Here is a 27,035-nt window from a genome sequence, read left to right as displayed (position 1 = left end):
TTTTCAGGAGGCAAATGGACTTTCTTGTTTTTCTTTGAAGATGTTTCACTTCTCATCCAAGAAGCTTCTTTAGCTCTGACCGGATGGTAGGGAATAGAAGCATTTATATTCCTTGCAGACAGCTGGTCCTTTTAGTGAGTCATTAAGGACATTTGGAGGTTTACCTGTGTTCTCAGGGTCACCTGAGTAGTGCAAATGTGTGTGGAGCCTTCTTGGCTGCAGGATGTCTTCTGCCCTGTGTCTCTTCACTGTTGAAACAAGGCGTGGGCTGTTGGGGATGAGTCTGTGTTGTCTGCATCTCAAACTGAAGTGCAAATGGTTCCTGTAGTCTGCAATGTTTTCAAGAAATCCATTCATACTCCCGCACCATTCAAAGGGTGTTCATCCCAAACTGCATAGCTAAATGTCTATGGACATTTGCTTTCATGAGAGCACAGCACCTGCCCTTTACTCATTAAAGTAGCATGACTGCAAATTTGAAGAAAGATGTTATTGTTTTAAACAATTTATCTATTAAAACAAAGGCAACATAAGCAGCATTACTTTTTATTTCTCATAGCAGCGCATGGAAGCCTGTCAATGTTGGGTTAACCTGGAAAATAATGCAGACCATAAAGGTCTTTTTTTTTTCTATGCCTGATTTTAGCAGCTACTATTCAATGGCATTTTCTAAATCTAAAATTTCCCTGTAGGCTTCATTACTCAAAATGGTTCTGAGTGGTGATATTATTGGCCAAAAAAACAGTATTATAATGCAATCGTGCCAATACAGGTAGCTTACATTGTTTGCAAGCAATTAAGTGATAATATCAATATCATCAGTGGAATATGAATTATTAATAGTAGTACATGACATTGTGAATTCTGCCTCTTAAATAATACTAATTTTATTTAGACCAGCATGAACTGGATCTGAAATGCTTGTTTCAAAAGTTCTTAATACGAACATAATAATTTACTTTTTTAGCCAATATATTTATGTGTCTTACATCATTTCATGCATGCTTCAAAATTTATTCTACAAAAAAGAAATAGGTTTATTCTATTTATAGAATGGGATGCAGTCTCTTGTGAATAGATATTACACTGGATCTACAGAAAAAAGCTAAAGCTAATTAAAAAAGATTAAAACATCTCTACATTGGATCAAAAAGTTCATGATATTTAATCTTTTTTGCATGTTACTTCAATTTTCATTTAAATCAGTTACCATCAATATATATTGATAGGGAAATTTCCAGAGTTTTAATGTTGAAGGAATCATCTAATGCAGTTTTTTTCAACCTTGACAATTTTAAGGCATGTGGACTTCAACTCCCAGAATTCCACAGCCAGCAAAGTTGAAGTCCACATGCCTTAAAATTGTCAGGGTTGAGAAACACTGATCTAATGGAAGCTCCATCAAAAGAAAAACCCATACACATTAAGATTGATCTTTGAGACTATTAAAACCAAATTGCATTTTTATCATATTAAGAGAAGATATCTAAACTGTAAAACATAAATTCTTCATGAATAATGGGTAGACACATGTTTCAGTCTGTGTTAATGAAGTGAAATTTATTGCTATTTTTTGTTCCCCATCATGTAACAGATGGTCAACTTTGCTTAATGAATATATATATTCAAAGCATGCATTTCATTTATAAAAATCTGTCAACACTATATCAACAGAACTGTTATTTTAAACAGTTCCCCATGATATCTCTATCGCCAAATTAGTTGTATAGACTAGAAAGCTAATGTTCTGAAATCACATTGCTTATTTTTATAAATTTTAAAAAACTTAAATTGTCAAAATTAAGTAGGAAATCAAAAGAGTAAGAAATGTTCACTAAATAGATATTGTTTCAGCAAAATAATATTAGGAAAAAATAACCTGCAACATTTTTTTTTAACTATGCAGTCAAAACATTCCATTTCTACATACACATGAATTATTCTAGTCTGCTTTGTGAGATGATTTACAATTATATGCCATCAAGTCACTTAGGGACCACACAGATTTTTTCTCCATGGCAATCTTTCCCTATGAAAGAAGGTGAATATTCGTGTCCCAGGATAATGTTGCAATATGGGTCGGTCACAGGACCAGAGATTTTTTTTATTATTAAAAAGTTTTATAAAGAATTACACCCCAACCCCCCCAACCCCCCTCCCCCTCCCCCACTTCCCAGAGCTGAATACAGGGTTATTACAAATATAACAATCAAACTCTAAATAACATTAACCAACTATAAAATAACCAAATTCATAGTATACTTTAATTCCCCTTTAACATAAATATAGACAAGTAAAATAAACATAATAATATAGACAATTCCATATTATTAAACAATATCCAAGTTATTAATCTATACTAATACTAAAAACAATAATAAAACTAATAATAATTTCACTATAATATACTGTTAATAAAAATACTCTAAAATTTACTCATAAAATAAATGGAACTTTTTAGTCCCATATTTATTTTGAATATAATCTATCCATCTTCTCCATACTGAAATATACCTTTCTTGTGTATGATCCTTCAAATAAGCAGAAATTTTTGCCATTTCTGCTAGATTAGAAACCTTAAGCGTCCATTCTTCTATAGTGGGCAAAGAATCTTTCTTCCAATATTGACCTACCAATAACCTTGCCGCTGTTATTAAATTCAACATCAGGTTAGTTTCTTTAACATCAAGATCTACAATAACACCCAACAAAAATAATTGAGGAGTAAACTTTATCTTTCTTTTAAAAATCTTTTGAATGTTCCACCAAATCATAATCCAAAAAGCTTTTATATTTCTACAAGTCCACCAAATATGGAAATAAGTTGCATCTAAACCACCACATCTCCAACATTTAGGCTGTAGATTAGGATACATACAAGGCAGCTTTTTAGGGTCCAAATGCCACCTATAAAACATTTTATAAAAATTTTCCCTTAAATTTTGAGCCTGTGTAAATTTTACATTTCTAACCCAAATTATCTCCCATGTATCCAACGGAATCGGTTCCTGAATATTTTGAGCCCATTTTATCATACAATCTTTAATCCAATTCTATTAAAACATTATAAATTCTCTTTATATGCGCTCGATTTTGATCTTTAATCTGTACTACCAAAATCTCATCCATTAAGGTAATATCAACCTTTTGATCTATATACTCCACCTAGCAACTAATTGATTATACTGGAACCAAGACTGTACAATATTTTCTTGCCTTAACTCAACTAAAGATTTTAATTGCCAATCGCTGCCTAGCAGTCTAAGTAATTCTTTATAAGAAATCCTATCAAAATTCACACCCTTAGATATCCCCTCTATCGCGGGTCAGGAATCCCCCAAGGACCAGAGGTTTTGTCTTCCGAGCTTTGGACTTGTGCTGGAGCCCCCATCTTCAGGGAACCTATCACCAGTTTCTAGGCGAGAGGGAAGTTCCCTGAGGAAAGGGCCCTAGCATGAATCTGAAAGCTCAGAAGACAAAACTTCTGGTCCCGGTGACCGACCCAGATAGGATCCTGCTATCTTTCCTTAACCTAATTCTTCAGATCTTTCAATAGTCCACCCATTGACACTACAACTGAATCCACCCATCTTGCTGCTGATTGTCCTCTTCTGATTACCTTCTGTCTTTCTCAACAACATTAGAGATTTTTCCAGAGAGCAAGGCAGTGGTAAGATTCAAATAATTTAACAACCTTTTCTCTGTCTCACCTTCCCTCTGCCTTGGTCAGGGTGGGCTTCTTGGGAGTTAGCTGGGGTGGGGGCAGGAGATCCCAGCGGGGGACAGGAGGGTACAGTTGGGGGGCTGCAGGAGTTTTAGACAGAGGTGGGTGCAGGAGGGTGGGGGGACAAGCAAGTTCCAGATGGGGGAAGGTGAGGGGTCTGGCTAGGGGCAGGAGGGCCGGGATGTCTCTGTGGAGGAAAGAAACACTTCCTCACTGGCTGAGCCTCTCATCCACATCACGATCACATAGGATTGTGTAGAAGGGGTGCTGGGCAGGGCACTGGGGGGCAGCTGGTAGGGGAGATCAGAGCCGCCATCCTCTCCCTTCCACATTGCAGCCCCATCGGCACAGGCGGAGATGGCCCCGGGATGGCCAGAAGGGAGCCCTCAACTGGCCTGGGCCCTATCCCGAGCCCCTTGAGTGGCCGGCCATGCAGGGAAGCAGGAGGAGGGAGGGCGGTTGGAGGTCTGGAGCTGCTTCAGCTACCTGCTAGATGCAGATGGCCCTGCCTCATCAGCCTGATGAGGCAGCGGATCTCATGCAATGGCTGAGGCCTTGTGGGGGAACGGTGTCTGGGCAACACAAGGGCTGGGCAGGAAGCAGTGGTGGTGATCCTTACATTGCCAGGCCCAGTAGGCAGCAGCTCTGGAAACATGTGCCCACCTCACTGCTGCCACTCCACATCCTGCATGTGTCCCCAGCCCCTTGCCACTATCTCCCTTCTGCAGCGCAACATCTGCAATTCCCCGCCACCACCCCATCAGCGCGAGGATGGGCGGCACAGATTCATTTCCGGAGCTGCTGCCAGCCAGGCCTGGCGATGCAGGGATCACCACTGCCACCTACTCCTCCTGCTTAGCCCCATGTGTTGCCCAGGCACCGCTGCCCCTTAAGGATAGTCAGCTGGTGTGTGAGATCTGCTGCCTCATTGAGTGGGTGAAGCGGAGCTGGCTGCAGCCAGTGGGCAGCCAAGGCGGCTCTAGACCCCCAGCCGTCCCTCCACCTCCTCCTGCTTCCCTGCATGGCTGGCCAGTTGAGAGGCTCAGAACAGCAGGAACAGCAGCAGCCACCGCCACCCCCAGATGGGGCCTGGGCTGTGTGAGGGCTCTCTTCTGGCCATCCTGGGGCTGTCTCCGCCTGCAGTGCATGGGGCTCTGTAGCCAGTTCACCATGATGCAGGACCACACCACTTATGTTTTTGATTACAAGTGGTATCTTTCTCAACCACACAGTCTCCCTGAAAGCTATTAGTTCTAACACCAGACACAGACAGTTGGAGAAAAAATAAGTTGCCATTTAATACCTGCCTTCTTTCTATGGAACCAAAGTTAGCGGGCGGGTGGCTGAAGAGAGGGACCTCTCTGCTTTATTATGGGGCAGGCTATTAACAGGTAGCCAGCTCCATTTCATTAAAAAACCTATTTTTTATTTGAATGGAGCAGGCTGCCTATTAATAATCTGTTGCGTAATAAAGCAGGCAGAACCACAACTGTCCCCCTCTTTAACCAGCTGCTCACTACCTCGCCGAGGTCCCATGTGGTTGGATGCATCCCGGCACGGCTGGTTTTCCTTCCCCCCGGTCCCTGCCCTTCCGGGCACGAATGCTCTCCTTTTCCTGCGCACGACCCACTGTAGCACCTTCTCAGCTGTCAGCTGGCCATCCAGCTCAGAGGCGGCTTCTCTGAACTGTTGGCAATGGGCAAGATGGGGGCTAATTTTCATCTTCTCCTCTGAACGGCTTCGGCAGATTCCCCCCTCACCTCCCACCCACCCTCTTCCCTTTCACTCCCCTTCTGAGCCCTCTTCACAGCATTGCCCACGCAGCCACTAAAGCGGCAGGTGGAGCACCGGAGCTGGAAAGCATTTCTCTGCCACTACAGAGCTGGAGAGGTTGCTGCCCCCACTACCGCCCCCACCGCCCGGATGCCCTCGCTTCCCAAACCATTTCTTTTCTAACCTTCTTTCCAGCTCCTCCATCACTTCCTCTGCTGCCATGTGTAGTCCCACAAACAAAATAAGTTTGTGGGACTAAAAAAAAAGTTCAATCAATCAATTCCAACTTTGGAAGATCTTTTTTTTTTTGTGAGAAGTTGAAATTGATTGATTGATTTTTTTTTTAGTCCCACAAACTTCTTTTGTTTATGGGACTGCACATGGCGGCAGAGGAAGTGACGGAGGACCGCATCGGAGCTGGAAAGAAGTTGTCACATGGCTCCAAGCAGAGGTAGGAGGGGGGCATTTCTGCCACCCATCAACCGGTTCACTGAACTCAAAAGAAATTAGCTACTGGTTCTATTGAACTGGTGTGAACTGGCTGGATCCCACCACTGGAGCAAGGTCTTCACATAATTTGTACTTATAATATATGATAATATGAACAAAGTCAATTGTGCCTTGAGTTAGAACTCTATACAGACATATCCTACAAGGTCTTTGTGGCTACTCTACCAAGTGTTTGTTTGCAGAATATTTCTTGATTGCTGATTCCTTTATTGTTGATGTTTGACCCCTAAAGGCAGAGTCTATCTATCACTTCAATATCTTCACTGTCAATTCTAAGCCTGGCTGTTGCACCTGCTGTCATTAGGTTGATCTTTTTATATTTAATTTTAGTCCCATTTTTCACAGTACTCCCAGACTTTTATTACTAGACCTTGCAGATCCTTTGCATACAGTCATGTCAGCAGTTCAGTAAAGGGTATGATGTTTCTTCCTACAGTTTTAAAGCTATTCTCATCTTCTTCCAATTCAAAGAGTAAAATAAATATTCTTAAATATTGTAAGGGCTTGATAATATCTTGAATATGGCAACATTAACAGAAATGAAAACAGTTATCTAAAATTTTGTTAATCATTTATAGCAGGGCTTTTCAACTGGTGATACGTGTATCACCTGTGATACATTGGCACCTGGCAGGTGGTATGCGATCATCCTAGAAAAGTGGTAGTGGGGGAGGGGAATGAGCTGAACTGGTGGCAGCACCGCACAAGCCTGAGAGAGAGATGGCTGGAGCTACAGGGTTACCAGGGCTCAGCAGAACCGCCAGGATCAGTGTTGCTTTCCAGCTGATTGGCGCTTCTTCGAGGCTTTCAGGTTCAGTGGAAGTGCCAGGCTCCAGCTGGAACTCTGCGGTGATCCTGGTGCTTCTGCTGAGCCCAGAAGAAGCGCTGATCACCTGGAAAGCGGCATTGATCCTGGTGCTTCTGCTGAGCCCAGAAGAAGTGCCAATCAAAGCGGCACTGATCCTGGCTCTTCCGCTGACCCCAGAAGAAGTGCTGACCACCTGGAAAGCGGCACTGATCCTAACTCTTCCGCTGAGCCCAGAAATGCCTATCACCTAGAAAGCGGCACTGATCCTGGCGCGTCTGCTGAGCCCAGAAGAAGTGCCGATCAACTGGAATGTTGCAGCATCCCCAGGGTCTTGTGATTTACATTCAGATGCTTGGCAACTGATCATATTTATGACGGTCAAAGTGTCCCATGGTCATGTGAAGTGACCAAAACCTGCTGCAACCACCCAGATGGGGGGGAATAAAAACCAATCCCCTCTCACCAATCCTCAACAGAAATGCTCACAACAATGAAAACCTCGGATAGGAAGAAGTGCGCCGGTGGGTAGGCAGGTGTATTGCTTGGCTGTGGCTTAGGGGGCACTTTTTTCAGTGCCATTGTAACTTCAAACAGTCACTAAGCAAACTGTTGTAAGTCAAGAACTACCTGTACTTTATCACTTTTTTCCTTTTGGAGGGGGTCATCAAGTTTTTGACACCTTGCTAGGCGACTGGTGATACTCGGATGTTGCCATATTCTAAAAGTGGTACAATGGGTGAAAAGGTTGAAAAACCCTGCTCTGAGGTAATGATTTGTCTCTAGGGTTGTTTAAAAACTCTCTAAAACAGTGGTTCTCAACCTGTGGGTCGGGACCCCATTTGGGGTTGAATGACCATTTCACAGGGGTCGCCAAACAACGCAGTCCACCATTTTTTCCCCCCTTTTCCTTAGCTGTGCTACTCCCTTTTATTCTATTGGCTTTTGAAAGCCAATAGAATAGACTCTCTTGAATAGAGTCTAATTCTATTGGCTTTCAAAAGCCAATAGGAATTGTCCAGGCTGTCTCTGCCCTGCTGAGCCCGCCAAAAGTCCCATTCTGCAAACGGTGCTGCACCAGTTCAGTAGTCCTTGACTTACGACCGGTTGAATAGTCCTCAACTTACGACCGGTTGGGGGTTGCGGCATTAAAAAGGTTGAGAACCAGTGCTCTAAAAAGACATGACCTTCAATGATACAGAATGTAATTATTCTCGTAGAGCTACACAAAGAAACTATGTTTTCCATATAACTATGTTTCTCTTTTCATGATATACTCAGAGATGAATCATTCCAAACTTCTTTTTTCCCCTGTTCTGTTACTAGTTTTACTCCAGAAATTCCATTTTAAAGAGCTTGCTTTGCTTGCACAGATATCCTGTCCTTAGGTCGGGGCTTTCTGTGACATTTTTTTCCTAGAGTGATGCTTTCTCACTACTTGATATCACTTTTTTATGAATACTTGGATATTCTTCTTTAGCTATGAAGGCAATTTTTCATTTATCCAGCTTTAATCCCATCTAGGTAAAATGGAGATAAATCCTACAGGGTGTTATTTTTAAGCAAGTAGGATGAAATATTGAAATACATGATCTACACAAAATTGAACACACCAAATATAAATTTTTTTGTGAAGGCAAGCAGACTTATCTAATATGGAATGAATGACAATATGAAAGTTATTTGAAGAAGCAAATTTGCATCATTGCAGATCCAGTATCTTAAATCCTGTATTTTTTCTAAAATGCAAAATGAATATCACTATTTTGGAGGGCCTCTCACCAATCCTCAGCAGAAATGCTCACAACAATGAAAACCTCGGATAAGAGGAAGACCGCAGGCAGGTGGGCAGGCAGATGTCTTGCTCAGCTGTGGCTTGGGGGGGAGAAAGGGGACAGCTTCACCCCCCCTCAAATGCTGCCCTCTCACAAAAGCAGGATGAAAATTCCAAAAAACGACAAGGGAAAAAGGTTAAAACAGAAGAGTGTCTCCTGATGGCTTGCTTCCCCATTTCCTTCTAGCAGTTTAAATATGTAAAGACTACAAAAGAAAAAACTTTTTTTAATTCAGAAGGGAGGAATGGGAGGATTGGGGGGGGGTTTGTTTGTTTCAAAGGAAGGGAAAGAAGGGATTTGGGTCTGTGGGGAGCGCAGCAGGCGAAAGGTGATGGCGCTTCTGGTGTTGGGGGACTTCTAGTGTTGGGGGGCAGTCTTTTAAAAAGAGCAAAATGAGGCAAAAAATAAAAATGCCCCACTCTAGCCCCAAGAGCTGGATGCAGATGTGATCTTTTTTTTTCTTGTTCAGAAGAGACACTCTTCTGTTTTAACCTTTTTTCCTAGTCAATTTTCGGAGTTTTCATCCTACTTTCATGAGAGGGCAGCATTTGGGGGGGTTGAAGCTGCCCCCTTCCCCCCCCCAAGCCACCAGCTGAGCAAGATGCCCGCCTGCCTGTGCTCTTCCTCCTGTCCGAGGTTTTCATTGTTGTGAGCATTTCTGTTGATAATTGGCAGGGGGGCTGTTTGGTTTTTATTTCCCCTCCCCCATCTGCTGGGTGGTTGCAGCAGATTTTGGTCACTTCACATGACCCTGGGACACTGTGACCGTCATAAATATGAATTAGTTGCCAAGCATCTGAATGTAAATCATAAGACACTGGGGATGCTGCAACAATGATAAGTGTGAAAAATGGTCATAAGTCACTATTTCAGTGCCACTGTAACTTCGAACAGTCACTAAGCGAACTGTTGTAAGTCAAGGACTGCCTGTGCTTTATCACTTTTTTCCTCTTTTTTTGGTCATCAAGTTTTTGACACCTTGCTAGGCAACTGGTGGTACTTGAATATTGCCATATCCTAAAAGTGGTATAATGGGTGAAAAAGTTGAAAAGCCCTGATTTATAGTGTTCAAGGTGGACTTTTTTTTATTTCATATAAGTTTCTTCTTTACTCCAAAGTCTTTACAGTATATCAAGTTGCCTTTTTTCTAAATAACCATGCTGGTTATGGAACATAGAAGTTTCAATTGAATACTTCTGGAAAGAACCAGGTTGGAGAAAATGCCCTTTAGCCAAGTAGCTAAAAATTGAGAGTGTAATATTTATGATTAAATGTATGACTGTTTATAATAAATAACTTTTATAATATAATAAATAACTGAAATTTCATGATTGCTTGAATCAATCATAGCTTTTATGAACACAGATAAAACTGAAGAAAGTGCTAGATAATTCAGAATGAAAATTAATCTTTGATAAAATTGACATTACATATGACCTTAGAGTAGGAATAGAGAAGTTGGTACCTATGACAACCAGTTCCCTTAGATTCCTCTACAGGTAGTCCTCAACTTACAACAGTTCATTTAGTGACCATTCAAAGTGACATCACTGAAAAAAGTGACTTACGATCATTTCTCACACTTGTGACCACTGCAGCATCCCCAATGTCACATGATTAAAATTCAGATGCTTGGTAACTGGAACATATTTATGACGGTTGCAGTGTCCCAGACCCGTGTGATCCCCTTTTGCAACCTTCTCACAAGCAAATTCAATGGGGAAACCAGATTCACTTAACAGCTGTGTTACTAATTTAAGAACTGCAGTAATTCACTTAACAACTGTGGCAAGAAGTTGTAAAACTGGGGCAAAACTCAAATATCTCACTTAGGCTTAATTGTGATCGCAAGTTGAGGACCATCTGTATTGGAGGCCACCTAATCTTTGGCCAACTTGACTTTCTAAATACTATTTTAATTATTATAAAAGGTTCCCTGACTTGTTACAAACTAAAGTACAAATCTCTAGCATTATACCTACTTACAGTAATAGTTTTTGGTTGCACACAATCCCTTTCAGGATAATAAGAGCATTCTGGAAAAGCTTTAGTATGCCTTTGATTGAATGGGTAATTTGTAACTGGCCAAGCCCCAAAACAAAGGAGTTTCTTTCAACAAAGATGCCTTCCTCAAATCCTAAACATTCACTATTTTGATCATGTTATTAACAAAGAAGTGCTCCAAAAGTATTTTTCCTGCAAATTACATAACATAGTTGCATGCAGAAGACTCCAACTTGCAGGTTAAATACTTCATATGGAGAATAATTGAATTCCCAAGATGGCAATGAGATGGATCTACCCCAATGCTGAATGATCAAGAGAACGTCCTTGAAATAGATGGTGAAGAATGTTCATAAATGACTTAAAGACTTTAAACATCACATGAGAAGACCCTGATATACTCTCCCCAAACCAAAAATACTGGAGATCCCTTGCTGCCCAATATGCTACATAACATAGGAGGATCTAAGGCCATGATGGCGAACCTATGGCATGCATGCCACAGGCGGCATGCAGAGCTATTTCTGTGGGCATGTGCGTAACTGCTGCTGCCAGCAGCTTATGCTGGTCCATTAGGCCGCCACTGCCTAGAGCCGCAGCTCCGTCCAGCACAAAGGAGGTGAAGCAGCCAGCTAGCAAGCCCCACTTAGAGGTGCACACCCACACCCAGTAGGCAAAAGCCCACCCCGAGCGGGGAAAGTCAGATCCCCATTGGCGTCATGGCCACCCAGACCCAGCAGAGATGGGGGGAAGGCACGCAATCCTGGCTAGGACTGGGCAGCCATGGCGCCAATGGGGATCTGGCTTTCCCCGCTCAGGGTGGCCTTTGGCTTGCTGGGCATGGGCATGTTTCACTACCTCTACGCGGGGCTTGCTAGACAGCCGTTTTGCCTTTGTGCTGGGCGGGCCAGGTGTTTGGGTGGCGGTGGCAGCGTAATGGACCTGGGTGAGTTGCTTGTGCTGCTGACCTGAGGCATGGGGGGGGGGAAAGGGGAGGCAAGCGGTGCAGATTCCCCATGCATGAAACTGGGATTTTCCCCCTGCTATTGGATTTTTGCTACCAGACTGTTTAACTTGAAGCAGAAAGGGAAGGATATGCATTCTGCATCAAGTAAACTTTTAACAAGTTAAAGAGTCTTGCAGAGAAAATCCTCCCCCTCCCCCTGCCTTAGGCCGGCGCCACCAGCAGCTTGCTCAGGTCCATTAGGCTGCTGCCGCTAAGGAGAAGAGTGGTGAGTTTTGTGCCAGCCTGCTGGCCAGGCAAAGAGTAAGTCAGGGGATGGTGGCTGGCTGGTTGGGGAGGGGGAATCATGGCTGCTTGGGAGAGGGATCTGCCAAGCCTCAGGGCAGTGGCATTGGCAGCTCCCCCCACCCAGCCCATTTCCCCAGCTCCATTATCGGTAGTAGCTCTCTCAGCAAGCACCCCACGGCCCTCACTAACAAGTTTTCATTGCACAAGCTTCCTGGAGCTGAGAAGCGCAGTTACTGAGCTGCCAGGCAGATCTAGTGGGCGGCGCTGCCTTCCGCTTTTTCTGCTGCGGCATTGGCTGCTGTTGCTCTCCTGAGAGGAGGGCGTGGTGATTGGTTGGCGGCCATGCCACAAATTGGGGATTGAAGCCCTGCTGAAAAAAGCACTTCTGATCAGCTGCAGCATGCCATGGAGAGCCTAACTTATATGGGCAAGGCAAGAGCGCACATAGATTCCACTTTTTTCCTTTGACAGCGATGGGGTTAGGGGTTGCTGCAGCTGATCAGAAGCACCACCGAAAACAGTGGAGTTTGTGTGCACATCTGCTATGCGCTCACCCATCAGCCATGCTCTCCATGCCTCGGATCAGCTGCAGCGTGTTATGGAGAGCAAGGCTGATGTGGGCTAGGCAGGCTTGCAAACAGACTCCACTTTTTTCGGTGGGGTTTCAATGCCTGGCTGGTGCGGCCAATTTCCCTCTTTCTTTTCCCCATTCCTCCTCCTCCTTTGACAGTGGTGGGGTTTGGGGGATGATCAATCCCCATTTGTGGCATGACTGCCAACCAATCACCGCACCCTCCTCTCAGGAGGGCAATACCAACAGGCAATGCCACAGCAGGAAAAGTGGAAGGCAACGCCACCCACCAGACCCGCCTGTTGGCACAGTAACTGCACTTCTACTCAGCTCCAGGAAGCTTGTGCAATGGAGGCTTGACAGTGAGGGCCATGGGGCACTCGCTGAGGGAGCTGCTACCAGTAATGGAAATGGGCCGAGTGGGGAGAGCTGCCAATGCCACTGTCCTGAGGCTTGACAGATCCCCCCCAAGCAGCCATGACTCCCTCTCCCCAGTCAGCCAGACACCATCCCCTAACCTATTTCTTGCCTGGCCGGCCAACTGGCATAAAACCTCACCACTCTTCTCCTTGGCGGTGGCAGCCTAATGGACCTGAGCAAGCTGCTGGTGGCACTGGCTCAAGGCATGGGAGGAGGGGGAGGCAGGCGATGCAGCGGCTTGGGTACCTCGGCTCCATCCGAGTTGAAAGCAGAGGCACAGCAGCGGGATTGCTCTCAAACAATAAGAGCCGAGTGCATTGCTCGCTCGTGTGCACCCACCTTATTGAGAGCAATCCCGCTGCTGCGCCTTCGCTTTCTTCAACTCAGATGGAGTCAAGGAGCCGCTGGTGGCCACTTGAGTGGGGAGGACGAACTTTGCTGCTGCAGCTGGGCCACACCTGGGCTACGCCCTGCTGCTGCCTCCCAAACTCCACCTTCGCCACTGGGTGTGAGCAGCGGCGGAGTGCTCCATCCTGGGGGGAAAGCAACGAACCTTAACCCCTGCCCTGCCCCCTCCCTCCCCTCCCCTTACTCTGCAGGACAAGCCTCCTGCCCACTGCCCCACCTGCCAGAGGCACCCTGGATTTCCCCCAACCCTGCCCAGCTCACACAGGCATCCCTCCCCAGGAGCAACATTGAGGTGGCCACGCCCATCCTGGCCTTGCCCACCCAGTTGGCCATGCCCAGCCAGCACCTGGTGATACATAAGTGGGTTTTAGGTTGCAGTTTGGGCACTCGGTCTCTAAAAGGTTCACCATTACTGATCTAACGCTAATGCTAAATGCCCAGCATGGTTGTCAATTAATAGATAAGATTAGTATGGTACCATTATATAGGCATGCTCACATTATGTTCTCAAAATTCCAAATGTATTCCAGCACAAAAACCTATCCTTGACTTAAAAGCATCTCAATATGTGTATGGCTGATTGGAATTGTACCAATGATGGACTCACAAGAAAAAGTGTGCCAGTCAAATTCAGGTTAATGAAAAGTCAAACAACAAAAGAGGGAATAAAATCTAACTGTGCAATCTTCTAAAAACAGAAGAAATGAGTTGATTCTTAGTAACAAAAGTAAAGTCTATTGAAAAAACTTCAGATAGGCTCGATATAATTCAAATCAACAAAAAATTCTGAAGCTCTTTAAGAATTTGCAGGTTCATTAGAATAGAATATAACCCTAAGAAAATATGTTAATATACTCACACGTATACACATAGTGATTGGCAGAGGGATGGTCAGTGACTCAAATTAAATTTCTTAACAATGGCCACTTTGAAGCAAGTGACAGAATATTTTGGAATGTTGCATTTCTAAGCTACTTTGTCTACCAATAAGTGAAGTGTGATTTTACTGAATAAGAAAATGTATCATCCTTTGATAATCTACGTCAGTGATTCTCAGCCTTGGCTACTTTAAGATCTGTGGACTTCAACCACCAAGCTCGCTGGAGAATTGTGGGAATTGAAGTCCATACATCTTAAAATAGCCAAGGTTGAAAAACACTGGTCTAAATGTTGTTATCAGAATAACTATGGGATCAGGGCTGGCAGTTGTATTAAGAGAGTTTTTAGTTTCTGAATCTGTGCCACTATAGTGTGTCCTGTTGTTGTTGGACAGTAGCTGTTTAAAGTTGGTAGCTGACCATATGCAATTGCAAGTCTATCATTCAAAGGCCTATAAAAGGGAAATGCCATTCATTATTCCATTTATACTATACAGTAGATTACTATGACATGCTTTGATGATTTTAATTTGCAGCTGCAGGTGACAACAAGAATGTTATATATATTTTTTCTTTTGTGTCATATTAGGTGATTTCAGGGAAATAGAATAATTGTGCTAACATGCTTTTTAATTTAACTATACCAATTAAGGTGATCTGGTCTAAACTCATGATGATGGCAGGAGAAAAAAAATGTTAAGATTCTAATGGACTTGCCTAGTGCTCATACCAATGAATCCAGTATACTATCTAAGAACAGAGTTAGAGATCAAAATTTCTTATCACACTACAGATCTTACATCAGTTTATGAAAGAAGAAATGTTTGCATCATATCTAACTGTTGGTGACTATCTATAAATGTTTAATGTTTCCTCTCCTTTCCAATAACACATTCCTCTCCCCCATCTGTATTTGTGTGTGTATACTGTATATGCGTGTGCACAGATACACATATGCACACAAATAGTGGGCTTTGATGGCCTAGGCACACTCACCATTTTGATCCTGTCTGCATCTGAGACAGTTACTCTGAAAAATGCAATATCCAAAACTTCAAAGTATTATTACAGAGTTGTCAATTTTTATGACTCTAGTGATAATTATCCATGCTGTTAAATATCAATAGTGTAGATTAGGCATGAGGAACTCTTTGGGGCTGGGGAATGCAATTTAATTAAGTTTTGTTTTGGAAAACCCCTGATGGCTATACAGTATAGGAGATTGTCTTTGCTGTGGCTATATATTCAGACTGTTTTGGAGATTTAGTTGGTGGCTGGAGTGTTTCCCCCTTCCCAAAAGGGGAGTTGGGCTGCCATGCAGGCTGCCAACGTTAAGTATTTATTGTCTTATTTAATTAAAAGGCTTCTTTCAAGTTTCTAAAGAAGAGTTTCCATGGGATGAAAATAAGCCCAACCCAAAGCTTTTGGAAGTCCTCAACTATTTTTAACTACAATCTTATATTTAATTTCCTGGGAATAAGTCCTGTTTCTGAATAATGGTGCAAAGGATTGCATAGTTGGACTGCTTTAAGTAAACTTGCTGGTAAATTCTCTACCACAAAATCTTTTCTATCCAACTCTTGAGATACTTTTGTAGCAGAAAAAACTGAAGATACTAAACACATCCAAATACTGGAAAGAATCTTTGGGTTTTTTTTTTTTTTTTTTTTGCTAACAACGCCTTTGAAAACGCAATGTTTCTAATTTTTTAACCATGGCTAAAAGACTATCAGTATACAATTGTTTATCTTCCCTTATTATAATGCAGAATTTATTTTCCCCATTCACATTTGGATAGTGCATTTAATCAATTTCAAACTATGCTGCAAATCCCGACTAAAATTTTAATCAAGTACACAAATTTAATTCAGTTTTATTAGACCATTCATTTATATGTGAGTTGGTCTTTGTGTCTGGTGACATGGATATTTTCATATTGTTTTCTTTGCAAAAATATGGAAGTGGCTTGCTATTTTATTCTTTCTAGAGTTTCTTTTAACCTCCCAATTTGTCTAAAGTCTTGGCATTTGCTGGTGATTTGCCATATTTCAAATCTGATCCAATACTGCTTGGCTTTTTCCAAAACAGCTACTTGGCTAGGTGCTACCATCTGCTAAGTTCATTTAGGTACTATATATATATCAACCCTGGGGCTATTATGAACAAACTATTTAAGCCTCTTGCTTTTTTCTACAAACAAAAATTAATTACCTCATTTCAGAACTAATTGTATAGTTATTATGTAGAGACTATAATGAACAAACTAATTAAATGATATTTAGATCAAGAAATAGATTCTGCAAAATACTCATATCAGTTGACTGCTCTACTGTAACATAATTGCCTATTGTCAAACCTTCAGATATTCTGAATTCAGCCATGTTTCTTCGCTTTTTGGTTGCCACAGCAAAGGGAGGGGGGAGATGCCTTCTTTTAGTTTAGTCAAAACAAAAACTTTCTTTTGGGAACCAAGGTCAGGCAGTCTAAATGTTTGGGGGGCTGGAGCTACCGTTAGGAAGCCCGCCAAAGGTGGTAATTGGGGATTGTGATTTATGACACAATAAAGGGGTGTGGAGTTCAACTTTTATTTTGTAACCTTTTAGAGGGGGTAACTTTCCGTCTTGGTTTCACCTTTGTTCATGCTGATATTATGTAGCTATTAAAATTGTTCTTTGAGGAAAGAAACTGCCTCAAAGTTCTTATTTCTATTGGTCTCATCTATCAGAACCATGACACCTATATACTGTACAAAGGAGAAACTAAGATTGCTTTTGAATAAGCTTTTTTTCTTCTATAAATAGTTTCTTTGGAATAGTGAGGTTCATTATCAAGGTTGTTACCCAAAAAAGCTCAGTATGGTCAAAGAAACAGCCAGTTTGCAAGTTTATTTGATTGCACGTAAAAAAAGTACAGCATATTAACAGAAACAGTATTAACATTACCTATAGTGTAAGTGAATATAAGTTAAAAAGGCAACAAAAAGTGAAAGAGGAAATAGCTAGCTCTTTATAAGTCTAAATAAATATGTAATTCTTAATGCAGTAACAGAAAGAAGACTAAGGCAGAATGAGATGAACAATCGTGGATGAAAAAGGAGAGTAGCATCTGAGGCATAATAGACAAATTAGTTGTGCGTCAACAAGTTGGTGTAAATTCTTAACAAACATTTTTCCATGACAATTTGTCTCTAATCTGGGTTTCCAACAGTGTACCCATTGCCACTGCAACTCATCCATCTGGTTACCGGTTGTCATTTTCTTTTTTTCTCATTCTTTCCATCCTTCCCAGCATTAGAGCCTCTGCCAGAAAGCTGTGTCTTCACATTATGTGTCCCAAGTATGATAATTTGAGCTTGGTCATTTGTGCTTCAGGTGAAAATTCTGGTTGATTTATTTGATGATGCATTTGTTTGCTTTTTTGGCTATCCATAGTATTCTCAGAAATTTTCTCCAACACCTTCAAGATTCTTTCTACTCTACTTCTTCAAAGTTCCACTTTCACCTCCATAAAGCATCACAGAAAATACCATTGTACTGCACTATTCTGGTACCTGAATATCTTTTCCATGGCCTTCTAGCATCTCTACCAAGTGCTAGTTTGCAGCATATTTCTGTTGATAACTGATGCTAAAAAGCAGTACTATCCACCATTTCAACATCTTCCTTGTCAGTTCTAAGGCTGGTTATTGTACCAATTGCTCTTAGTTTGGTCTTCTTTGTCTTTTATTTTAGTCCATATTTTTCACTGTATTCCTTGGCTTTATTACAAGAGTATAAAGGTCCTTTGCATTTTTTGCTACTAGAGTATATCATTAGCATAGCATCTTCCAATTGAGCTTCCTTAAATATATTTTAACTATATATTTTGAATAAAGTTAAAATATATAGCCTTGGGTTTGTTTTTTTTAAAGAAAGTTAACATAATTTAAGCACATGATCACTAATGGGTAGGTTTCCAGTTTTGACGTCACATTAATGCAGGAGCAAGAAGACAGGGTTCTGTCTTTCATGTTTGATTTCACCCTGCTGGGGGACCCTTGAAAGGGTCGAAAGTCGCCCCATAGAGGCGGCAAGTAAGGAGGGGACCCTTGTTGATCAGGGGGGGGGTAGCAGCCCTCCTGTTTGATCCAAGGAAGCCCTCCAAACTGGCGGGAGAAACACTGACTACATTCGTGTAGCCAGTCCAAAACTGCTGACAACAGAATACAACAAGCACTATCAAGCAATCTTACAGCAACGTAGATGAAACTGGGTGAGACCTGATCCTCTCTTTATGATTTTAAGACCTCTTCCTAAAAATCTGCCCAAAGCACTCTCCCCGATGAGAGAGGGAAAGGGAATTTCTGCCCCATTCCCTCAGAAAAGAAAAGCGGCAAATTAATTACTTGGGGAAAATGGAGACTAATAAGACTAATTTGGAAATAATATATACATATGTCTTGGAAATTTGGGGACTAAAAGTGTTTTTAAGATTTAAAAAAAAGACTTGAAAAGTTTACAATATAAGTTTTGGATTTAAAAAATGAAAAATGGCATTGATGACATCTAGTGGTGAATTGCTGCACTACAACTTATTTATGCCTAAAAGAAACCTGGCTTGAAGCCCAGAATTAAATAAGACTTTGGCTGGCCTTGGAAGATTTTACTATTGAGAATTGCAGCTGAGAAAAAAGAAACAGACTTGGGGGCTGCTTATCTGTGTGGCAGAGACGGTAATATTACCCTAAAATTGGCCTGTCTGAATTATGATCACAAATACTGACTTTCAGAACTGTACTGTGGAACTATTTTCCTGTAGAAGAAATGTATGGAACACTTTGGATTATAAATCTTGACTGTTAAACAACTTTTAATGGTTCTTTTTTCTCCCTGGACAAAAAGGATATATTTCTCATTGGACAGAAAATTTGAATTTTACTTATATCTGCTTAGAGGAGATTTGGATAAATTTATAAAGGCTACTTACAAAAAAATAAAATGGAAGTTCCATACTTAGCTTTAAATAGTAAAAAACCATCCTTAACATATGTCTCCAGTAGCCTCAGTTTGCCATATCACCAAGAAAATACTGATGAAACACAGAAAGAAATTCTCTCCATGTTGAAATTAATACCAGAAACAATTGCTTTAGCTTGTGATCAAGTTAAAAATAACACAAAGGAAATAAAAGAACAATTTTTTAATTTAAATCTACAAACTCAGAAAACAACTACAGAGAAGGAACCAGCAACCCAGAAAATAGGAGGAAAATTAGAGAATGCTGACACAAATATTGAGGATACAAAGGAAGAAGCTAATGACCAGACTCAGATAAATGAAAACTTTAGAAGACATAATGATAATATTGGAAACGGAAAAGACATTTTACAAACCAAGGTTTCAGAACATACTGGAGGATAAGGAAGAAGAGCTGATGGAATGGAAGATAAAGCCATTAACAGAATTGTGGGGAACTGGAGAAGGAGGGAGGCTGTTTAATGAATATCAACGGGCTAGTTCTTCCAAAAATACTTTAATTGAATTGTTTCTCTTGTTTCAAATAATATATACAAAAATAGAGGAAGAATTTTTTTTAAGTTTTTATTGAGTACAAAGGAAAAAAAGGATTAAAAACATTGAACATGGTAAATCATCTTTGACTGACATCTCAGTCCATATTGTACATTAATTACATATAATATATCTATATACAACTGTACATTTCTGGTCTCTATCTTAACTTATCTCTTTGCTGTGGCCTCCATTTTTTTCCCTCCATCTATAAAATTTATTCCATATTCGATAAAATTCTGTTTCTTCCTGATTTTTTAGTCTTTTAGTTATCGTGTCTAGTTTTGCGCAATACATAATTTTCTTTATTAGTACTTCCCCACTCGGTACTTCCATTGCTTTCCACTTTTGAGCAAATAGTATCCTTGCTGCCGTAACCACGTGAATAATTAGATATGTGTCTTCTTTATTTACATTTTGCTCTAGTATTCCTAATAGTAATGTCTCAGGTTTGTATTAAATGTTTTGCCTAGTCATTTCTATTGCCCATTCCCAGACCATACGCCAATTCACCTGTGCTTCTCTACAAGTCCACCATACATGAAAAAAGGTGCCCTTTTCTTTTTTACACTTCCAGCACATAGGTGAGTATCCGTTATACATTTTGGCTAATCTGGCCGGAGGGAGATGCCATCTGTAAACCATCTTATACAGGTTTTCTTTATATGATGTCGCCAATGTGATTGTGTTATTTCGCTCCCATACTTGCTGCCATTGATCCATATTTATATTATATCCTAGATCAGTGGTTCTCAATCTGTGGGTCGGGACCCCATTTGGGGTCGAACGACCATTTCACGGGGGTCGCCAAACAAGGCTGTCCGCCATTTTTCCCCCTTTTCTTTGGCCACGCCCCTGGCACCCAGTGATGTATAAGTGGTTGGGGGTCACCACAACATGGGGAACTGTATTATGGGGTCGCGGCATTAGAAAGGTTGAGAACCACTGTCCTAGATCTATTGCCCATGTCACCATTGTTTTTTTAACCTGCTCCTCATATAGTTTATATTCCAACAGGTATTTATAAATATTCTTTATCTTGTCTGTTAATACCCCATTCTTGCTTATCCTTCATGTATCTTGCTTGTATCTGGAGATAAGACCACCATGTCTATTCCTTGTTGTCTTAGCTTTTGCTTTTGTTTTAAATAACCTTCTTCTGTCAAGATGTCTTTATATATAATAGCCTTGTCTTTCCTATACGGATTGGGATATGTGACTGCCTCCAATGGCGATAGCCAAGCCGGAATCTTTGTGTAATATTGACTTTTGACTATATTTCAGCTTTTTATTAATTCTTGCCGAACCTCATGTCTTAAAAAATACTGGTGGTTTCTGCTTTGCCCCGTCCATATGTGAGCATGCCAACCCTGCTGAAGATCATAACCCTCTAAATGTAAACATCTTTTATTTTCTAAGGTTATCCAGTCTTTAATCCATGTCAGGACCGCTGCTTGGTAATATAGCTCCCAATCTGGGAAATCTAAACCTCCCCTCTCTTTGGCATCCTATAATGCCTTTAATTTTATTCTTACCTTTTTACCGGACCACACAAATTCTAAGGTTAATTCATTCAACTCCTTGAAAATTTCTTGTCTAATTGAATTGGAATGTTCTGAAACAGGAATATCATTTTAGGTAGGATGTTCATTTTCACTGCTGCAATTCTCCCGAGTAATGAGAAATGTAAATTTTTCCAGCAGTCTAAATCTACTTTTATATTCTTTACCAATTTGCCATAATTGTCTTCTTTAATTGATGAGCAGCGTGCTGAAATAATTATCCCTAGATATTTTAATTTGGAAACTACTTGTATACCTAATTTTGCCTCGAGGTTTTCTTTTTCTATGTTAGTCATGTTTTTTGTAATAATCTTTGTTTTGTTTCCATTTATTTTCAAACCTGGCAGGTCCCCATACTCTTCCAATATTTCGCATAGTTTCTGCCCTGATTGTTCTGGGTCTTCTAATATAAATGCTAAGTTGTCTGCATAAGCTTGAAGTTTGTATATTTCTTTCTTAATCTTAAGTCCTTTAATCTGCTCTTCTTGCCTTACTACTCTAGCAAGAATTTCTTTTTTTAACAAATCTTTTTTATTAATTTTTTTTCCATCAACATATGTTAATTTTTCCAATCAACAAGTTGTCTGGTATTTGCTAAGCTAATACATGTTCACTTCCTAATCCTTCATTTTTTTCTCTAACCAAGAATAAAATAAATTCCAAATTTTATAATAGTCCGTATCTTCTTTGTTTTTCAGCCTCATAGTTAGTCTGTCCATCTCTGCACATTCCAATATTTTCGTGATTATTTCTTCTTCTGATGGCAATCCTTCATTCTTCCAGTACTGTGCAAAAATTATTCTTCTAGCAAGAATTTCTAATGTATATATGAATAACAATGGCGAGAGAGGACATCCTTGTCTTGTGCCTTTCTGTATGTTGAATTTATCAGTGGCCATAGAGGAAGAATTATTTGATGATCCAAATGCACTGACTTGGAAAGTTAGTTGGCAAAGGAAGAAAGCTAGAGTAAGATTGAAGGAAACAGAAGCTTTGACCTATTAGAGGGGATGCTAGATCAGGGGTCCCCAATCCCCGGGCCATGGACCAGTATCAGGCCATGGCATGCCAGCAATCAGTCCGCACAAACAAGGAAAGCCCCATCCACAGGATGCAGGCAGCACAAAAAACCACGCCCCCTCTGGTCCATGGAAAAACCTTTCTCCACATAACCGGTCCCTGGTGTCCAAAAAGGTTGGGGACCTCGGTGCTAGATTACTAATTAGATGTTTGAATATGGTTAAAAATAGATTATTAGAAATAGAAGTATTATTATAACTAGATAGGATTTGTAATCAGAATATCATATCTTGGTATGAAAAGGGAAATAAGAATATGCTAAGAACTTTTAATAAGGGAAGCTTTGGTTACCCAAATATAACTTGTTCTGAAATTATAAATGATTGGGATACTTTGAATATGGATGGGAAATTAAAATTTCAAAAAAACAAAAATATGATATGGATTAAATAAATGGAAATTGAGTGCAAATGCAATTAAGATATGCTTTGGTTAGAAAAGATATTCTAAACTGATATTATTGACACTATTAGAAAAATGTAACAAATATTGATATGCAATTGTATATTTACTAACAACAATAAGAATTGTATTTGCTTAGTGTGGAAAAAGGGTTATTATCAGAAGAGTGGATGTGCTGGAGGGTATAATATTGGACTTAGTTTGAAGAAGCTTACGTGTACCACGGAATCACTAATGGACTTAGTCATCACATTGTCTATTGGGCACTTGAATGTGAAAATAGAAAATTAATAAAACATTTATAAAAAGTAATGGGTGTGTGAGTAGAGGACAGTTTTAATTAAGGCTTAACACCATCCTAAAGAGGCTGATGTATATTCTATTTTATCTCTGTTCAATGATTTGTTATCTTGTGGAAGAAATCCATTTAGTACTTTTGTTTTATAACAGGGTGAAACTTTCTCTTCCATTTCAATATTTTTTATTAGATTTATACAGCTACCCATATTAGGAAATATAACTCTATGAGGCTCACAGCAATGACTGACTGACTGAATGAATGAATGAATGAAACCAACATCTGAACAGATGAACAACTGAGTGTTCTAAACCAGTGTTTCATAAAGTGTGGTCCTAGTATTCTGGATATCCCATAAAACCCTCTCAGGGCTCCTCAAATCAAAATTATTTGGCAGTCTATGTTGAAAAATAATACAATATTAAAACCCATCAAACCAATCACGAGAAGAGATAGTTGTGGCAAATGTATCAATTTTAATATGGTGAATGTCAATAAATGTTAAACATACAAACATAAGCTTTTTGGGAGTATACCATAATGTTTAAAATTGGGAAGTGGTCCTGACAGAAAAAAAATTAAGAAACACTGTTCTAAACTAGCATTTTTCAATACATAAAACCCACACCCATTGGGCTCCAACCTCAACCTAGTCCAACAGCTGGGAAAAAAGCCAATTTTATAAGGCCATCTGGAAGGACAGAAGCCTGCGGCCTTTCTAGTGGGAGGTTGTTCTACAGGTTCATATGTTCATATGTTCATATTAGTAAAGTTGGAAGGGACCTTGGAGGTCATCTAGTCCAACCCCCTGCTCGGGCAGGAAACCCTACACCATTTCGGACAAATGGCTGTCCAGTCTCTTCTTAAAAACTTCCAGTGTTGGAGCATTTACTGCTTCTGGAGGCAAGCTGGTCCACTGATTAATTGTTCTCACTGTCAGGAAGTTTCTCCTTAGTTCTAGGTTGCTTCTCTCCTTGATTAGTTTCCACCCGTTGCTTCTTGTCCTGCCTTCAGGTGCTTTGGAAAAATAGCTTAATTCCCTCTTCTTTGGGGCAGCCCCTGAGATATTGGAATACTGCTATCATGTCCCCCCTTGTCCTTCTCTTCGTTAAACTAGACATACCCAATTCTAGCAACCGTTCCTTATATGTTTTAGCCTCCAGTCCCATAATCATCTTTGTTGCTCTTCTCTGTACTCTTTCTAGAGTCTCAACATCTTTTTTGCATCATGGTGACCAAAACTGGATGCAGTATTCCAAGTGTGGCCTTACCAAGGCATTGAAGAGTGGTATTAATACTTCACGTGATCTTGATTCTATCCCTATGTTAATGCAGCCTAGCACTGTGTTGGCCTTTTTGGCAGCTGCAGCACACTGCTGGCTCATATTTAAGTGATTGTCTACTAGGACTCCGAGGTCCCTCTCACAGTTACTACTATTGAGCATGGTGCCACCTATGCTGTACTTGTGCTTTTGGTTTTTCTTGCCTAAATGTATAACCTTGCTTTTTTCACCATTGAATTTCATTTTGTTAGTTAGTGCCCAGTGTTCAAGTCTGTCCAGATCCTTCTGTATCTTAAGCCTGTCGTCTGGAGTGTTGGCTATTCCTGCCAGCTTGGTGTCGTCTGCAAATTTGATGAGTTCCCCATCTATCCCTTCATCCAAATCGTTGATGAAGATGTTGAAGAGTACTGGGCCCAGAACAGAGCCCTGGGGCACCCCACTACACACTTCATCATCCCGATAAATGACAATGTTTAAGAGAAGAGACCTAGAGCATACCTGTACTATGCAGCCTGATGCAGCAGGTAAATATCCTTAGATAGGCTGGCCCATGCTATTCAGAACTTCAAAATTGATAACCTGTACCTTTAATTTCACCTGGAAAGAAGCTGGAAACCTGAGCACCTCATGGTGTAATATGGACAAACTGAGGTGTACCCAAAAGTGTGCATGTCATTGCATTATGGACTAGTTGTAGTTTTCAGATGGTCTTTCAGCGCAGCTCCATGTAGAGCACATTGTGGAAATCAAATTAGGAAGTGACAAAGAATGAGGAACTCCAAGCAAAGCCTCACAATCCAGGTATGCAATTGGCACACAAGAAGGATCTATGCAAAGGATCTCCTAGCTACTGTTATCACCTGCTCTCAAGGAATATGGAAGAAATTTTTAGGTGTGTCAGAGTTCAATATATGTAACAAGAGCAACAGAAGGAAGGTAAACATTCCTTGTCCTTAGTTTGAATACAGTAATTATATGGGTAGCTTTCTTCAAAAGCTCCTTTCTTGGTTTGATATTTCCTCAATTTGCAAGGTTTTTGTTGTTGTTTTAAACCACATTATGTCATAGTTACAGTGAGGTTACCAAATATCCTAAGCATTACATAGTCTTTGTGTTTAAAAATATGACTTTCTATATACTACTATTAATAATTAATAAATGATACATCATTAAAGTGGAATTACAGATATATATATATATACTTATGAAATTTGACCCTCAAACTAGATAAGAATTTTGTTCTTTCATTTTTCATTAAAATATTTTTGTAATAGTTACATTGACACATTTATCTATTCTTGTTCTTGGTTGTAATATAGCACAATGAAATGATAATTTCTTTGAGCAGTCCCATCTGAAACTGAGGCCTTTGAACTATGGTGCTGGAGAAGACTCCTGCGAGTCCCTTGGGCTGCAAGGCATTCAAACCGGTCAGTCCTAGAAGAGATCAACCCCGACTGCTCTTTAGAAGACCAGATCCTGAAGTTGAAACTCAAATACTTTGGCCACCTAATGAGAAGGAAGGACTCACTGGAGAAGGGCCTAATGCTGGGAAAGATTGAGGGCAATAGAAGAAGGGGACGACAGAGAATGAGGTGGCTGGATGGAGTCACTGAAGCAGTAGGCGTGAACTTAAATGGACTCCAGAAAATGGTAGAGGACAGGAAGACCTGGAGGAACGTTGTCCATGGGGTTGCGATGGGTCGGACATAACTTCACAATTAACAACAACAACAACAATCTGAAACTGTTTTCAGATTTATTCTGAAGATCTATCTGATGATCGTATTCAGCAGTGTTATTATTAATCAAGCTGACTAATGAAGAATTAATGTGCTAAAACATTTCAAATGACAATGTAGCAATTAAAATTTAACTAATGGAAAAAGAGTATTTCATTTAAGAGTAATCTTTTTCTTCTTTTCTTTTTCCTATGCATGTCTATTCAGAAACTAATCTTACTTGGAGCAAGTCATTTGGGAACCTAGGTGTTAGCTGCTTCTGTAGCTTTATTGTGGATAAGATAGGCTCATGGTGGCGAACCTATGGCACACATGCCACAGGCGGCACAGTGAACCGTCCCTGTGGGCACGTGCGCCATTGCCCCAGAGGGAGGCAGGGCCAGGCTGCACCCCTCCGCCTCTCCACATACGCCTTCACTTTCGCTCTCTTTCTCTCTGCACTGGAAGTCAGGGAGCAGCTGCAAGAGCTGGGTGGATCCAGGCTGGATGGTGGAGGCAGCTGCCAGTGTGAGTCCAGGTATGCCTGCAGAGCAATTTCACCCCCCCGATCAGGGTGGCAGAGGCCTTTTCCAGGCTTCTGGAGGTTGGATCGGGCCACTGAGGCGCCGCAAAATTGCCCCGTGGCCATGGATGCAAGCTCCAGAGGCTTGGAAAAGGCCTTTCCCATGTGGCAGTGGCAGGGCGATCTGTGTGGGGGGTGGGGAGAAACGGCAGCGGCAGCAGGGCGATCTGTATGGTGGGTGGTGGAGAAATGGCAGCAACGACAGAGTGATCCGTGCTGTGGGTGGGAGGAAAGGTGGCGGCAGGGTGATCTGTGCAGCGGGTGGGGGGAAACTGCAACAACCGCAGGGTGATCCACACGGCGTCTGGGGGGGAAAAGGTGGCAGGGTGATCTGCGTGGCGGGTGGGGGGGGAAACCTGTCTCACTTGTTTCACGCT

General features: G+C 41.1%; 1 protein-coding gene across 1 annotated transcript in view; it reads right to left on the bottom strand.

The window, feature by feature from the left end:
* Positions 1 to 27,035, bottom strand: part of LOC120306773 (AF4/FMR2 family member 3-like) — a 251,296-nt gene that overhangs the window by 104,979 nt on the left and 119,282 nt on the right. The window lies entirely within an intron of this gene.

This window comes from Crotalus tigris, unplaced genomic scaffold, assembly GCF_016545835.1.
Source record: "Crotalus tigris isolate CLP2741 ecotype Arizona unplaced genomic scaffold, ASM1654583v1 scf7180000017753.6788120, whole genome shotgun sequence".
NCBI lineage: Eukaryota > Metazoa > Chordata > Lepidosauria > Squamata > Viperidae > Crotalus > Crotalus tigris.
The sequence above is the reverse complement of the archived record's forward strand: the minus strand, read 5'-3'. Positions and strand labels throughout refer to the sequence as shown.